Below are 14,743 nucleotides of genomic sequence, written 5' to 3' on the forward strand. Positions count from 1 at the left end.
TAAGGCTATAAGCCGATTATGGCTATTATGCTTAAGTTGAATTGGATTTGGAAATTTGATGCACTAAATGAGTGTTACAATGAATAAACTATGTCGTATATGTGTTGGTGGAGATATCATGATTTGTGATTATTAAATACCTAAAGGAAACCATGATGTGTATAAAATTATTATTATTAGTTCTTTGTGATAGCCAAATATGGCTTGGCACTAAAGTGATTAAATGTGAACCTCGATAAGGTAAACCATTAAAAGTGTGGTGCTATAAGACTATGGGCTAATACGATATGTGGATTCATTTCGTAAAGTAAATTATTCAGGTATGCGATATGTACTTAGGCATGTTAAATCAATTGGAATTGAATCATGAATGTGAATTGAGAAGCATAGGTAAAAATGCCTATGACATATATGTGAGTAAGGGTAAAACCATCGTAAATTATCGATAAGGATGGGCTATGTCCGGAACCATCTTATAATTGCTAATTTGAAAGGTTGTGTGCGAATCAGTGAGCAATATGTATATATTAGATGAATCGTGACCTTTTGGTTCTACTTGAACTAAGTTGCGCGATAAATAATTTATGCATATGACTTATAGTCGAATGGTCACTATGGGTTAAGTTTGAATGGTGAAATGGAAATGTGATATGTTGAATGAGTTGTGTTAATATATAATTAAATATGCATGATATTTGATGTGTATCCGGGCTTAAAGACCCGCGAGCTTCGTCTTTGGTAAAATATCCAGTTAAATCCCGCAGCTTCGTCTTTGGTATTATATCGGGGATAAATCCCGCAAGCCTAGTGCTGGTATTATATTCGGCTTCGTGCCTAGCGTGCTTCGTGCGGTGATGTGTATTCGCCTTCGTGCCTCAGCGTGCTTCGTGCGGTGATGTGTATTCGCCTTCGTGCCTAGCGTGCTTTCAGATGGTGATGTGTATTCGCCTTCGTGCCTCAGCGTGCTTCGTGCTTGATGATGTATTCGCCTTCGTGCCTAGCAGCGTAATGCCGTGAAATGATATGTTATGTGAATTCGTGTTCCTTGTAAGATAAGGGTTTAGCGAATGTTAAAGATGAAATGATAGTGCATTGTATCATGCTTATATGGCCTAATGGCAAGTATAACATGTTGGTAAATATGCAATATGCTTTTATAATCGAATGATAAGTTTGAAATGAATGTGAGTGAAATGTTATGCATAAGCTATCAAATGTTAAGTGTGAAAATGAGATGAAAGAAAAATGTTTGAGATGTATAATTATATATACGTTCGAATGATGTTAGTACTCAATTGATATGAATATGTTATATGGAACTTGTTGATTTGATTATTCGGGCCTTTGAGCTTAGCAGACTATAATGTCGGTAAGATACTATTCGGGATTTCGAGCCTAGCAGGCTATAAAGCCGGTGAAATGATATCGGGCCTCGAGCCTAGCAGGCGAAATACCGGTGATTTGAGAAAAGCCTATGACTAAGGTACCTAGTGCTAGATTGTCAAATGAATACATTTAATACGTAAAGTAGGCCAGGTACGCGGTATGTGCTCATATGTGAGTTTGATTTGAAGTGAATCATAAGGGAGTAATGTGATACGTACGTGAATAAATGTTAAAACTATACCTATGATCATGATACACCGGTCGTGGTGTGAAAGTATGTGAGGTATTTGATAAAAATATGTTATATGAATTGATTAAGTGTGATAAGAATGCTAAACGTGCATTATGTGCTTGTGTATATTCGGCCAGATGGCAATATCCCTAGAATTTGGCCTCTTAAGAAATTAAATAATCGAAGTATAATTGCGTTTATTTGTTTGCATTGCTTAAGACTTACTAAGCTTATGAAAGCTTACTCCGTTGTTACATTTCTCTGTTTTATAGATTGTTGACTTCAGTTACCTGCTCGGGTTGGAGTTCGTCGGAGATATTATCACACTGTCGAGCTCACGTTATCGGTGTAAGTAAATCTTAGTATTTCGAGTCTATGGCATGTATAGGGTTTTAATGTTTTGGACCTCGTAAGCTCATATATGGGATAGATTGCATGTGAAAAGAAAAGTTTTAAATTGATTGAAATTTTACAGCTCGATTTTTGTGTGATTGACTGAGTTTAAGTCGGGTAACACCTCGAACCCTGTTCCGGTGAGGGATACGGGCGAGGGGTGTTACAATCCAGACGTATATTCAGTTGGCCTCTAACCAACTTACCTTGCAACTCAACTTGCACAGTGCTACAGACAAAAAGGGCGTAAATCCCCTTCTCAAGCATGAACTCAAACCACAAACCTTTTTATTTATCTGGCACCCTACTCCCATCAACATAGGAATTTTGATATTACAGTACCATTAACTTACACACTTAAGGGATATGCCCACTCTAAGCCAAAAGATGTTCATGGGCAAATATCATTCCGCCAATTAAACTATTTCAAGCTACACGCCAAACCTTGTACTCGCCAAAACTGGGGTGTTACAAGAAAAACTTGCGGTGTGACAATACTCTCAAGCAAGTATCTCTCTAAACCTATTTTCAATATCAAGTCTCAATGTACCTTGAAGAAGACTGCATTGTTTCAAGATTAAGGTGTTGCTTCATAAATTTAAAAATTAAGTTCTGGATTTAAATTATATAATATGTTTGCCTTATTTCTTAAAACTAAGTGCAGAATGTAATTAGATTGTTTCATAAATGTAATTCTTAAAATTTTAAAGGTGAAGTATTTAAAGGATCTATAAAATAAAAATAATTGAAAAAATTATACACTAACCGATAAGTTACTCCTTATCTACTTATTATTTTCCACACTTTTCATTGAAAAATTCTATCATTTATTTTTATTATGAATTATCAAACATGCTTAAAAAATTAAGTTACTAAAAATATTATTTTTAGTTAATTTAATTTTTCAATGAATTAAATTAAACAAGACCTAAGTTCGAGCGAGCCTTGAATCAAAGCTTTTTGAAAAAGAAACAAAAGATTCATTTATATTTGAGAAATCAAGTTCGATCAATTTTATTTTATTTGTCTCCAATTTTTCAAGTAATTTCATTATAGCATGTTACGATCGTACATGTTAAATTTTCGGTATGTTTTACATGTAAGATTTTGATCAATAATACTCTTTTTTTATATGTATTTGATGGTTATATTTTTAAGTGTTCTTTTATAAATTGAATAATTAAGTGTTGAATTTTATTATTAAATTTATAACTGTTGAATTTATATTAGAAAATTGTTTGGTAAATTGGTAAAATATAAGTATTGCATATAATTATGTTTTTCTTATAAAAGTAAAATTAATTTTTAAAAATATTTATTTATTTCTTAATTTTAATATTAATATATTGTTTTAGATAAATTTGAATACATTTTAAATATGGTAATTTGAAAATATATTTTTTAAAAGATAATTTATTTCAAATTTTTAATGAAATAAAATCAACTTAATATTTTTTACTATAAGTGATTGTTGGTGTATAGGGATAAAAAAGAATTTATGATAAATTAACAAAAGCTTCAAGGTGTGCATCAATGTCATTTTCTTTAAGATTCTATTCGTTCTCACCTATATTTTTGTAACGCCCCAATTTTCGGGAATTCTGTGAATGTTGGCATAGGTTTAATTATGTTAGTGGGCCTCTAGAAGGCCCAAGTTTAAGATAGAACCCGGCAATTTTAGTTAATTTTTTTGTTCCATAAGAAAAAGGGGGTGAAATTATGAAATAGGACCTATGTGAAAATGTTTGAAAATGCTATAGGCTAAATTGAAGTGGCCAAATAAATAAGAGTGCAAAATAGAAGTATTTGCATGGCAAACCTCCCATTTTACATGAAGTGGCCAGCCATCATGTTGTTGTAGACAATATGAGCACTTGATATCCATAATTCATGGTACAAATTGATAATGGGTTAGGTAAATATTCCATGATAATGGGTTAGGTAAATGTTCCATGATAATGGTTTAGGTAAATGTTCCATGATGGGCATTTCTTGTCTTTTGTATTAAAGAATTAAATGGATGAAATATGAAATTTTATTAAAAGAAAAAGGGGTGAAAAGAACAAAGTTTTGTCTATCTTTGTTCATCATAGCCTAAAGTTAGAGAAGAGAAAGGAGAGGAGAAAGCTCTTGAATGTTCGGTCACTTGGGGAAGAAAATTGAAGGTAAGTTCATGGTACCTTGCTTCTATTTTGAGGTTCATGAGTTCTTGATTCTACCTTAACTCTTGAAGCATATTTTGGTTTGTAGTTGTGTTGTGAGCATTTAGTCATGAATTAAAATGAAGGAAATGGTTGTTGTTTCATGTTCTTTTGATGAAAAATGGAAGATAGGTGAAGTTGAGTCAAACAAATGAGCATGCATGTGCCTTAGATGCTAAGGGGAAAAAAATCGGCTAATATGTTGTGCTTTAAAATGATTAAATGGAGATTATACTTAAGTAAAATCATAGATATGTGATGATTGATTGGTGATATACATGTTTAAAAAAAAAACATGCATGCAAGTTATGTGTGAAAGAGTGATTTGGTAATAAATCTGCTTGGGACAGTAGCAGTAACGTGAATTTGGAAAATCACCATAAATTGTGGGAGATGAGTTAGAAGCTGAATAAATTATGTAATTAAATCTTGTTGAGTCTAGTTTCAAATGAAATAAACGAGAACATATTTTGAATTCTGTACAATGAGAAATTTGATTCGTAATGAAGAGTGGTCAGATTAGTCAAACAGTGAAACATGGGAAACATTAAGAAAAATCTGGTATTGATTGGCTAAACCAAAAATTCTGAAAATTTTATGGATATAAGATATATAAGTCTATTTTCAGGGAAAATTAACGGCACTTGATTTGGAGTTTCATAGCTCCAGTTATAAATGATTTAGTGACTGTTGTTCAGGAAGACATCTTGCAGTGAGATTATGATTATGTGGTAAACATTGACAAAAATTTTTTAATGAGTTGCTTATTGATTTCTTATAAGCTTACTATGATCTGTAGGTGTGGTTGGCCGAATATTGTAAGGGGTTAATACGTAGTTTGTATTTGAATAGTTAGATTAATGTGTTAGTAATCCAATTGTAGGCGTTAGTGTGTGGATCTCATCAAGATATCGTCAAGCAAATGTGTGTAACTAAAACCCTCTTTCTTAGTCTAGATCGGCAAAAGTCGAAAAGCCGAAATGCCGAAAACCGGTATTTTATAGATTTGCGAGTGTGCGAATGCTCGTGAGGTAAATCGATTAATATTTTTGGTAAGCTGCAAAATTTGGACTGTAAAGTGCATGATTTCTGTGCCCTCGATATTTTTGGGCTTAATGGGCCAAAATTGGAATGATGGGCCAACGGGCCCAATTCGGTAAGAACCCTCGGTATGTGATTCTGTTAGTACGAGAAAAGTAGGAATATGCATGAAAAACCCTAAAATAGATAAATTACTGAAATACCTTTAAAAGTGGAAAATTTACGTTTACCCCTAGTAGATAAATTACCAAATACCCTAGGGTTAAATTGACCTAAATGCATGTTTGATGTTGTTATTTATTGCATGCCATGTTGTTGTTATCGATGCATGGGATTGGGATATTGACGGAGGAAGTATCTGAAAGTGGCTTGTCCACGATCTTGGAGGCTTTGCCTCAATTTATTGATAACCGAGCAAAGCAAGGTCAAGCAATCTGTGGAGTGTTAATTTGGATGGGTTGAGCTATTCCCACATGGAGTGTAGGGCTGGTACGGGTGGAGTGTAGTGGTTGGTGGGTTGAGTAGTCTCCCCAAATGGGCTTGCATATGTTATTGATGTTGCATGTATTTTGAAATGGGCCTATGGGCCATACTATTATCTGAATAAGGGGCTAAGGCCCAGTTTATTGTAATCTGAAAAGGGCTCTGGTCCAGTACCACTGTTACCTGAATGGGCTTAGGCCCAATAGGCTTGAGCTGACTTGGGCTTTGAATGGGTTTTCCTTACACACTGAGTTTCCCCAAACTCACCCTTTTATTTTCATCCACGCAGGTAATCCCCAACCATAGTGGGCTTGGAGCTGTGAGGGAATTCGGAGTGGCCACCCGTTCTGAAAGTTTGATTTTCTTCTGGTGAACTGGACATCCTTTTATTTTCGTTTGAAGTTTTGGGTTTTTAAATGTAATAAGGCCGCTTAATTGTTTTTGATGGTTTTAATATGTATTACTAAGATAGGTATTACTTATTTTAACTGTTGAAATTGGATAGCTTTAGGGCGCGTTTTAAAAAAAAAACAACAATTGATTTCAAAAATAACACGACAACAAGCAAAGCTTCCGCAATGAAAGTATTTTCCAAAATTAATCACTTTTCCTAAAAATGACTTAATCAAATCGATTTCCTAGAAATATACATGACGTTAAGGTGTGGCAATGGCGGTGTGCATGTCTAGGGTTGGATCCGAAGGGAGCTTGGTACTTAAGTAGTCCGATAGACTCACCTTCTCTTTTCCGGTTTCCTACCTGGTGCACAGCTTCCATCCACTTTAACCTATAATCATCTTTTAAAACACTAAGTAAGTTTTTCTGGATCAACAATATAAAATGTTTTGAATGCTTCGATGTGGCATGTCGGATCCGACCATAATGTCTGGGCCGGGTTTGGGGTGTTACAATTTTGGAGTGTAAAAAAGTTACTGACAAATGAACCTTGAGTATACAATGAAACCCAATGGCTGTCAACATCTTGCACTGACAGAAACAGTCCACTAAGCATTGAGTAGAGCTATAACACCTTTACCCAACCTGATAGCCGAGTCTAGGTTTGAGGTGTCATAACTAAACCGATTTGGTCTAACATCAAGCTTAAGTCAAAATTTTCCAAAAGAATTTTTTAAATTTATTTCGAATAATTATTATAACAAGACCTTAATCTAAACGTAATTGACTAACATGAAAATTTAATCTCTAAACTTAGTTACAAAAAATCTAATCCCCAAGGCAAAGCCTTTGCAAGTACCCTTTTTATGTGCATGAATCTAACTGGCAATGTTCCTTGGTCTAACATGGTCTGGCTTGGTCCCTTCTCGAGTTTTCTATCCTACAAATCCTGCAAACATAGGCCAAAACTTCTGTAAGCTCAAATGAACTTAGAGAGTTTCTTTACTACTACATGTATAAATATGATTATCCCTCTTCTCGCTGAGGTATTAACCTAAAAGAAAATAAAATACTCTAACTCCTTGATTATCCCTCTTCTCGCTGAGCGATCATTACTTGGTCGAGCTTTTGACCATTCAACTAATTTTGGTGGATTCTAGATGATTTATCATCCTTGCAAATTCTCATTTTTCCTTGCACATATTACAATTTGTTCTCCTTCTTCACACTTCCTATCATGAACATCCTTTTTATCTTTATCCTGACTCGTAAACATATAAGAGTTTTGGCAAAATAACTAACATTCTGCTCATTAGGCCTATTAGAAAAGGGTCACGCCACACTAGCAGTCTTAACATTATTTCATCCTTTCTACTTCTACGCTACACTCGGGTTGAAATGTTGTTTAGGTTACCTATAGTAAACTTTCCTAACCATGATAGCTTGCTTTTAAGGTGCATCGAATCCATCTGCATTGGACCATTTTGGTCTAAAATTCTAGTAGACTATTAACCGTTCGAGTTTACATTCTTCCTTATATGATAGTTCCCTATAGAACTAACTATATAGAGGATACTATTGCACTAGGTTTTCCTCAAAGAGGAATAGTCTTAACAGACATATCTGTCACTTGGATTAACCTTCTTAGTGTCTTTACCTGTTAATAGGTTATAGCTAACCCCTCTTTACCAAATAGTCTATCCAAGGTACTTATGATCGAACCTCTAACTTAAAAAGTTTCACTAAGCACCTTCTGGTGGTTATTAATAGAGGATCCTTATTTGCAATCCTAAAATAAATCTTCTTTCATTTTTCTATACATCGGCACTACTGGCACATCATTTCCCATGTCTGATTCTTGTTGGGTTACCACCTATATGCCCTACAAGCTCCCATATTCCCTTTTCTACTACTTTTGCCTTGTTCGACGGATTCTTCAAAATCAACTTGCTAACTATCACTCGCTAACACTTGCATTTTATTCTAACCTTTTTTTCCATATACATGATTTTTCTAATTGCCATCTTGGTGGTCTACCTCGTGTTTAATCTCCTAGCGGACTTCCCCGCGTTTAATATCCCGACAGACGTCATATGTTGCCATAGTCAAGCTATGGTCTTACTCGATTTAATCCCATGATTAAAGTTCTGGTGGACTCTTTATATTGCCATAGTCGAGCTATGGTTTTACACAACCCCATGTTGAATGTCCTGGCAGACTCCATTGGTTTCCATAGTCGAGCTATGGTGTAATAGCCCAAAATTGGGTCTAGTCGGAAAAGAGGTTTCGAGACCACAGAATCTGAGATATAAATAATTATTTTATGATTATTTTGAGGTCTATGATATGATTGCATGATTGTGTGAAAATTTCGTGAAGAAATTCTATGCATAAAGTGCTTAATTCGAAGTTAGGGACTAAATTGAATAAGTTGCAAAACTTGCATTCTAGAAGTTTCTAGTATGAAATTGATTTGAAATATTAACTAGGAGGTATTAAATAGAAATTTTACCAATTTCTAAGTTATGGACAAAATTGGACATGGATGGAATTTTTGGAAAGTTTAGTAGTAAGGGTATTTTGGTCATTTAGGGGTAAAATGAATTAAAATACAAAATTAAAAGCCAATTTTGCTCATCTTCTTCACCATGGACGTGTATACCAAGGGAGACTCCATGTCTAGGGTTTTCAAGCTTCCCAAGCTCAATTGTAAGTCCGTTCTAACCATGTTTTTCAAGTTCTTTACGTTTTTGGAGTCCCGGTAACTTGATTTAGCTTATGCTAGCAATAATTCAACCTAGGGTTCATACTTGGAAAAATACCCATAGGTACAATTTGTGTATTCTGGTGTTTTATGATACAATATGAGGTTTTAAATTATGTTATACAACTTGTGCTACTCGATTTTAAGTGAAAACGAACAAAAGGGCTTAATCGGTAAAAATACCTAATAGTTATAAGTATATGTTAGAGTGAGAATTTGATGTTGCCATAGAAGGGAAAAGTGATCATCATGTCATAAAACATAAGAATAAGGGATGAATTTAATTCCCGAGCCTAGGGGCAAAAGTGTAAATATGCAAAAGTTTAGGGGCAAAATTGTAATTTTTCCAAAGTTTGAGTTAAGGACTGTTTTGAATAGTACATTAATTAAATAAGTAAAACATGATGTTTTAGATCCCGGAAAACGAGATTTGAACCTAGAATGAGAGAAAAATCGAAAATTAGGAAAGTTGGTAAAATGGCTGTTTTAATATCAAGGTAAGTTCATATGTATAATAAGCATTAATTTATGCATGTTTCAATGTAAAATTGATATATTTACTATGATCTCCGAGGTGTTGAAAGTATGTAAGTTGGTATGATAATAATACAACAATAATGTTGTAATTTATATTTAAAAGTTAAATTTAGTGAATTAATTGAATTATGTTAAATTAAATGATTATGGTGCCAAGTTTATGAATTGATTTAAAATATGTCTATGGTACATGAAGTGCATTGAATTATCATACATAAATGTGATTTCTATGATTATGGATATTATGGGAAATTGTAAGTTCATATGATTTTAATAAGACAATGTGTAATTTAATGTTATTGCGTTGATATTAAATGAGATGTAAGTTTATATGTAAGTAATACATCACTATTACTTGTATTATGATATTTTATAAAAATATTGGAAATATGTTTGTGGATAATTACTTGATTGGTAAAATTGTTGGAAAAGAGAGAAATCCAGTTGAACCTTCTCGAAAGATTGGATGATACAGATGGTATGTAGCTAGGTCACATGTATAGTCTTGAGTGCACATCATGTGTACAAGAGAGCTACAAGACATTATGATGTAGCTAGGTCGCATGGGTGATACTATGTGTACACCATGTAGACAAGAGAGCTACGGATATATGTAGCTAGGTCGCATGCATGGTTCCAAGTGAAGGACACCATGTAGACAAGAGAGCTACGAGATAAGCTGGCTAGGTCACATGGGTGGTACTAAGTGTTCACCATGTGTACAAGAGAGCCGAACTATATGATGGGTGGAGCTATGTGCTGAAACCACCAAGTATCGAGGATTGATCCAAGTGTTCAACGGAGACTCTCTATGTATTGCTTTGTGAGTTTTGTGATGAATAAGTGCAGGAACTTGGTTATGTGAATGATGTGTTCATTAAGTGACCAGGATGTGGTAAGGTTATAAACAAGTAAGTTATACATGAGGATGATTTTATGGTGACCTTGTGATCATGGGCCTATACTTGTGATGTATGAAATGTGGTGAAAATGATTTGTGATATGTATGTTAAAATGAGGTTAATACAAAGAAAGTGTGAAAGAGTGAATTAGCAATAAAACTGTTTTGGACAGTAGCAGTAATGTGATTTTGAAAAATCACCAAAAATAGTATAAATTGAATCAGAGACTGAATGAGATATAAAATTAAAGCTTAATGAGTCTATTTTCATATAAAAGAAACATAGAAAGCAAAGGATTTCTATATTTTTAGATATTTATGTTTTTATGAGACTGATTCAGAATGATTATGTGATCCCCTGTTCTGACTTTGGAAAATCACAAAAATTTAGAGAAAAATAATTAGAGGCTCAAAATTATATTTTTAAAATCCATAATGAGTCTATTTTCAAGATAAATCAACAAGAACATTATCCGAGTTCTGTACTATACGATAATTATTTTTTAGTGAAGAGAGGTCAGAACTGTCAGAAAATGAAATAGGGGAAATTTTAATGAATAAACTGTACTAATTGGCTAAACCAAAAATTATGAAAATTTTATGGTGGAAAGATATGTGAGTGTAGTTTCAGGGGAATTTACTGATCTTAATTTAGAGCTCTGTAGCTCGAATTATAAATAATTAAGTGACTATGACTCATGTGGACAGTTTGATGTGAACATTTATTAGTAAATTGTGAAATCGTACTTACAAGAATGCTATATACATTAAGGATGTGGAATGGAGAGGAGGAGGAGGAAAATAAATATATGTGGAATACATGGAAACTATGGTATATGAAATATTGATATAATGAAATAAATGATATGTGTTTATAAGAAAACAAAAAGAGAATGTTATGTATCATGACATGTATATATATATATATATATATATATATATGACTAGTCTCAATGTAATGCTTGTTGGGTATGGAATTGAATTGAAATGTTTCAGGCAAACATGTTATTCTGCGCATCTGAATCGTGGTATTTTATAAAGATATGATCTAGCTTTAGATATGAATGCTTAATGATTAAGCTGAAGATATTTGGTAAGATGATAATCTTGGTATAAATGTATAAGTGGTACTATAATAAACAAGGTAAAATGAGTATGAGAGACACATGTATGATGACATACAAATGCTATGTTTGTGGTTTAATTGAGGATGTTTAATCATTAAATGAATACCATGTTATATGCTTTTGATTTTGTATAAGTGTGTAAGAGATCAAGGTTGACCAAAGCTTGGAAAATAGCCTAGGTATATTCCACACAGGCAGAGACACGACCATGTGTCTCAGCTGTGTATGGAACACGACTTTGGGACACGGGCATGTGGAGCATTAAAGCATGAAATTTCCAAGATTTTCGTAAGTTCTCGGTTTAGTCCCAAACCCTTTCTAAAGTATGTTTTGGGCTCCGTAGACTCAAATAAGGGACTATGTGTAAGAGAATGAACGCTTTGAAATATGAATAAAATTTTATGGCTCGTATTTTAGTTTAATGTTTGTATGTTTGTCTGGTAATGCCTCGTACCTTAGCCCGGCCTCAGATTCGGGTAAGGGATGTTACATATGGTCTTACACCTTAAACCTCTTTGAGGTGTCGCCTCGAAGGACCTTATTATCGTCACAGTGTTATCCCATAGAGACTGTTGACCACTGTCACATTGTTTCTCTATGGAACCTAATAATAGTTGTGACAATGTCACTCTAGTGAGCTAGTCGATAACATTTCATTTCACATCTAACCTAGATGCTCGAACATCGCAGTGTCCCCTCCGCAAGGCTCGAAGCTTCACTCATCACAATTTCTACCCAGCAACACCAAATTATGGAATCTAACAGAAATTCCATTCCCTAATCCATTCCTTGATTTAGCTACTTTTAACTTTAATGCTCGAACACCGTAGTGTCCCATCTGCAAGGCCCGAAGCTTCACTCATCATAGTTTGCACCCAACAGTTTTAGATGACGGTATACAAAAACACCATTTCAAAAATCCTAACTTTGTCTAATTTTCATATCCTACCGTTATAATCATGCAATAGATGCATTTCATTTACATGCATTTCATTTAAACGTGGAATCATAACTATTTCATGCATTTAGAACTACATTGGCAGATACCCATATACCAAAACAGTCTTATGCATGCTTAGCATTTACAATCACTGGAGATCATACATCATCACAGAACTCAACATAGAATCATGCCAACCACACAACATCCTAAGAATAGAGTACAGAAACTCACCCAATGCTTCTTTACTTCTTCAGCTTAGCTTTTCCGAATGCTAAAGCTTCCATTCTCCTATCAACTAAGCTTGACAACCAAATTCATAGAATAAATTTACCAATTTCAGCTTAAAAACTCAGTTTCTAGAAACATGCAGAACCTTTTAGAGGTTCTAAAAATTCATAACTTTATTTCTTAATCCTACTAACATCGAAGGACTTAGAACTTACCAGTTCATCGGATTCTCTACTTTTACAACTCAAATCTCTTGATCACTACTCCATGCAAAGATCCCCTTAATTATCTCTTTTCAGAGAAACCAAAGAAGAAGATGAAGAAGAAATAAAATAAAACAGAATTAAGAAGAACTCACCCTAGGAATTCATTTCTCAGTTATTTATAGCCCTTTACGCATCGGTTATCAACCTTATAAAATCATCCATTAGTAATCATTTTGTCTCTCACTAACGAACCAATTGGTTCTCATCGAACTGAACCAGAATTGGAACTTAACTATGTCTACATCAACCACTAAGCTTTCTTGATTTTACAGTAGAAGCTTCTAACTTATAGTTTCTTTCAATTTATCTCTCAATTATTCCTAAATTCCAAACTTAAGGAAAATCAAGTGTGACAGAAGCATAGCAAGAGTATCTTTTCTATAAATAACTTTTGAAGTAATTCTTTATAGAACAATCTAGAAATATTAGAAGATGGAGGAGAACAGAAAGAAACTTTTGATGTGTTTTTGGTATACCAAACAAAATGAAATTTGACTCCTAATTATAGTTCTATGTCTCTTCATAGAGATATAACTATCCAAATGTATAGTCACGTCTTTTAACAACAAATATAATTATTCAATAGATATCTGTTTGACTAATTATGATTCTTTATTAATGATTAAGTGACATAACTTTTGGTAATGAGAAACATAACTCACCACTATGAATAGTAGCAACTTTTGGTTAAAAACCAAGTGACATAACTTTTGGATAACTTGTAACCTTTCAATTATAACTATTAGAACATTTATAAATATTTTAAAAATGTTCGAGTAGTGATAAGTAGCTACCTACCTATTTATTTTATTCTAACATTTTTAAAAAACTTTATATTAAATAAAAATAAAGTAACTATCAAACAATATGCGTTGCTTACTATATGATACATCGGATTAAATAAATATAAATGATATAGATTTATTTCTCTGAAAATGATATAATGGTAACAATCAGCTTTAAGTATTAAAAGAAGAATCTAAAATTGAGTTAGTTTCCCTTAGCGTGGATATATTGTTCCATGAAAGAGGCATGGACTGGACATGAGATTCGGGAAGTGTAGAAAGTTGGCATGTGGCATATGGCATGGGTTTTATTGTTTGGCTTTTGTAGATGGGAGGAGTAGTTTAGGAAGAAATGGGATGGTTTATATAAAACAAATAATATGGTATATAGAATCTAAAGGTTTGCCTTGTTCAATTTCTTTGTTTACTCTTGGAATCCTAGGTATGATTTTATCTTTTTACTAAAAATGGACCCAATTTTGGGTTTATTATAAAAATAAACGTAAATAAATTATTAATAACCTAATAGGTTTTCTTTTCTTTCAAATGTAAGTCAAATTATTAATTAATAACCTAAACTCTAAACTTATCTAACAATGATATTGATGGTGAAGTTGGACTGTAACAAAGTTTTAAGCTTCTACTTGAGTTAGGACAACTTGAAACGTTGTTGTATTTCAGCTAGAAATACTCAAGGTTTGAATTGAGCAAGGTAAGTAACCTGCTGATTTGCTTTGAAAGAATCATTGTATAATTCTCAATTGAACAAAACAAAGTATTGAGCCTTTAGAAGTAAAAACTTCAATTAATTCAACAAACCATTTTAATCAACTCTCTTCATAAACCCTCCCACCAACAACAATCTTGAGTTGAAACAACTTTTTAAAAAACAAACAAACTCTAAATGATATTTTATTGAATCCGACCATTTTTCTCTATTAGCCAAACTTCTAATGAAATAAAAAGGTTCTTAGTAAACTTAAATCTCCTAAATTTTTATTTTAAAAACAACTTGCTTCACATTCTTAATAATTAATGAATTAAGTCTTAAATTTAGTCC

General features: G+C 33.3%; 1 long non-coding RNA gene across 1 annotated transcript; it reads left to right on the forward strand.

The window, feature by feature from the left end:
* Window positions 1-5,225: 5,225 nt before the first annotated feature.
* Window positions 5,226-6,218, forward strand: LOC128283711 (uncharacterized). The gene is made up of 2 exons (XR_008274120.1): window positions 5,226-5,368; window positions 6,026-6,218. It is a non-coding gene; the product is annotated as an uncharacterized LOC128283711 (long non-coding RNA).
* Window positions 6,219-14,743: the final 8,525 nt, after the last annotated feature.

This window comes from Gossypium arboreum, chromosome 11 (assembly GCF_025698485.1).
Source record: "Gossypium arboreum isolate Shixiya-1 chromosome 11, ASM2569848v2, whole genome shotgun sequence".
Lineage (NCBI taxonomy): Eukaryota > Viridiplantae > Streptophyta > Magnoliopsida > Malvales > Malvaceae > Gossypium > Gossypium arboreum.